The sequence below is a fragment of the Cyprinus carpio genome, chromosome A14 (genome assembly GCF_018340385.1).
Source record: "Cyprinus carpio isolate SPL01 chromosome A14, ASM1834038v1, whole genome shotgun sequence".
Lineage (NCBI taxonomy): Eukaryota > Metazoa > Chordata > Actinopteri > Cypriniformes > Cyprinidae > Cyprinus > Cyprinus carpio.
Window position 1 is genome coordinate 23,579,924 of NC_056585.1, and position 3,753 is coordinate 23,583,676.

Genomic DNA, 3,753 nt, shown 5'->3' on the forward strand with positions numbered 1-3,753 from the left:
TTCTCAATATCACTTATCACAAGGCTTCTAAAATATTTAACAATCTTGAGTCTATTGCAAGCTATCTTTAAGAGACAATTTTTTTATTAATTAAATTTTTTTCTCCTTTGTCAACGACATATTCTGATAATTTTGTGTAGCTTTTCTAACTTCATGTGATGATGTCCGTTTTCCCCATTACTTCATCACTGTTGTAATTTTTTCAAATTGCAAACAAAATAACAAACAAATACAAAATAAAAACCATCACTTATCGCGGTATAGCTCGTGAAGACCATCGTCAGCCATCTTGCTGATCTTCTTCAAAAAGTGTGAGAATTTTCTCAGTCTACCACATTTGGTAAGTAAATATGTGTATTAACTGGTTTACATGTGTAAAATTACGTATGTTGTCCAAGAATGGTTTAAAATGAACTAAAAATTTTAAGGCAACCGGGATACTTACCTTTTTTAAGTTAAACCAACAAATAATTTTTTACAGTTCACTTGCACCTCAGAGCGAGCAGATGAAACACAATGTGGTCATTGTTTTCGGAGGTGGGTGCCTGCTGTTTGGGAACGCTGCGCAGTCATGTAAAACAGTTCTGGGATGCAATTATGCAGTAATACTTTGAGGACAGACTTTGCTCAGGCATTTAAGAATGACCATAACAACATTTCCATGCTCTGCAACACGATCGGTCCTGGTTAGTCAGGTTTGCCATCCCACAGTGCAAAGTCACATGACTTTTTTGATTTATCATTAAGTCAAAAACTACCTCAAGTGAGCGTAAAAAACTGTTTTGCGAATTAAGGGATTTTTTTTCTCAAAATCTGCCATTTCCATCACTCTTTCTGATGCGATACTTCAAAATGTGCATAAAAACAAGGTGATGAAAACATAGCTACTGTACTTCTATCTCACAGCCTTGTTTTCATTCTTGTCAAAAATTCAACATGGCGCTACCCTGAACAAGGTCTGTGCTATATTTCTGATTCCTACTAAGTAGGGTCCTTTTATCTACTTTTTGCAATATTCAGGATGCAGTGTAGTGTGGAGTTCATACAGTTCAAATCTCATTTGACCGTCTGAGAAAGACTTGCCTCTTAACTCTTACAGGGCTCTTGTGAGATTCTGCACTTTGGCACGCTTCATCAAATGCATAAGATACATATTCTGATGCCTTTAGCAAAAGGCCATATGAGAAATCACATCCTCTTCATGTTATCTCTTGTCCTTCCCTGTTCACGTGAAATTGCAGTCAGCGACATGTAGAACACTTTGTCACTAAAGCCTGGATAGAGTGCAGACACTGCAATCTTGTTCAAATCAGAGAGAGCGCTAAAGGGTCTACTGTGGTACTCACACTTTCGACAAGCATTTGGAAAACAATCACAAATGCACTTGACTTTAAGGCAAGTGATTTGACAGTGCTTGTGAAGTCACTGGGTCACTCGGGCTACTCCATCACAGACCAAATTACAATCCATTACACATTTTCCCTTTGCCTATACAGCCTGGCATTTCCAAGACTTCTTTCCCAAGCTGTATCCCAATAGTCAAGCAATCATAATGTTAATGTTTATAATCTCTAAAGGAAAAGTTTGTTTCTTCATCTGAAAAGATTTGGAGAAATTTAGCTTTTTTATCACTTGCTCACCAATCCTCTGCAGTGAATGGGTGCCGTCAGAATGAGAGTCCAAACAGCTGATAAAAACAGCACAATAATCCACATGTAATCCACACCACTCAGTCGATTAACATCCTGTGAATCGAAAAACTGTTTGTAAGAAACAAATCCACCATTAAGACATTTTTAACTGTTGCTTCCAACTAAAATGAGTCCTCTACCTATAAAATTGCTTTTTTCCAGTGAAATATGTACACATCAAGCACCATTTGCAAGCCAAGCAGTCAAAACAGTTCTAAACAAATATGCTGGTAGATTTTGATGTGGGAATACAACTTTTTTGATGTGTCTTTTACCAATGGAGGAAGCACTATAATGACTGGATTGTGGATTATTGTGATGTTTTCATCAGCTGTCTGGACTCTCATTCTGATGGCAGAGGATCCATTAGTGAGCAACTGATGTAATGCTAAATTTCTCCAAATCTGTTCTCCAAACAAACTACTACATCTTGGATGACCTGAGAGTGAGTATATTTTCAGCAGATTTACATTTTTTGGTTGAACTTCATACCTTATAGTTGCATTTATCAGATTACAGCTGGGCGATAAAATAGTTCACATTTTATGACAATACAAGCAGTTTTCATATGCTATAAAGTAGAGTGTATGTACGCAGATTACACAGGTAAAGTTTTTTTACTACTGTAGGCTACAGCTTTTAATGTATGCGAATAGAGTGCTGCAGCTGTGACATCAAAACCCAGAAGACTAATTCATCTTGAGTTCTCTTGAGATTTTTTCTATGGGTTTTTATAAAGGGGTTTTTCAATTCATGAATGAAATAAGGTCCGTGCTAAACTGCACAAACTCACAGCCCAAACGGTCTAATGTATTTACTTATTACAAACATATGTTTTTAAAAATAAACATAACTGCTTAAAAAAAAATCATGTTTTTAGTATGGGTGTGTGTAATTTACTTTGTATCATTAATTTAAATTTACCACAGATCTTGTTTTACTAATAAATTGAAAAGTCCCATTATAAAAACCGTGGTTTCTATTTTAATATCCTTTAAAATATTAATTTATTTCTGTGATGCAAAGCTGAATTTCCATCAGCCAGTACTCCAGTATAAAGTGTCACATGATCCTTAAGAAATCATTCTAATATGCTGATTTATTAATAGAATTATCAATGTGGCAACAAATATTTTTTGGGAACCGGTGATACTTTTTTTCAGGATTCTTTGATAAATAAAAAGTTAAAAAGAACAGCATTTATTCAAAATATAAATCTTTTCTAACAATATAAGTCTTTGCTATCACTTCTTAACAATTTAACACTTCCTTGCTGAATAAAAGCTTTCAAAAAAAGAAAGAATAAACATTTACTGACCCCAAACTTTTGAACTGTAGTGTATATTGTTAGAAAAGATTTATATTTTAAATAAATGCTCTTCTTTTTAACTTTTTATTCATCAAAGAATACTGAAAAAAGTATCACAGGTTTCAAAAAAATATATAATATATATATATATATATATTATATATATATATATATATATATATATATATATATATATATATATATATATCTATATATATATATATCTTTGCATGACTATAGTTTATGAAGGCAGGTAAAGATTGAACTATATGTGCAACTTTTAATATATCACTGGTTGATAATATAGTTCACAGTGTTCAACCCATATACATTTTTTTTTAATACAAGAAAATGCTTAAGAACTCTTTGGGTGCATCCAATCCATTTAAATAAGTGTTAAAAATGTCCTTATGTCAATGCATATCAACCTGTGTCAATGTGTTGCCAAAGGGCAATCTACTTCAGCACAGATGTCAAAGACATAGCAGCTATAAAAAAAACCTCTGGATTATTATACCCAGAGTTGGCTAGGAGAGACAGATAAGCCAATGGATGTGAGAGAAAGAGTAGGTGAAAGTGGCTCAGAGGCCTAAAAAAAGGTTGTAGGAGGCAGAGAAAAGAAAAAAAGAGAAAGTGGGGGAGGTAGTAGAAAAAAGTCAGGAGGCAGGATAGTATCATCAAAGAGAGATACGGAGGAAAAAATACACCTTAATACATTTGGATGCAAATGAGCAGCATTTTATTAGAAAAAAC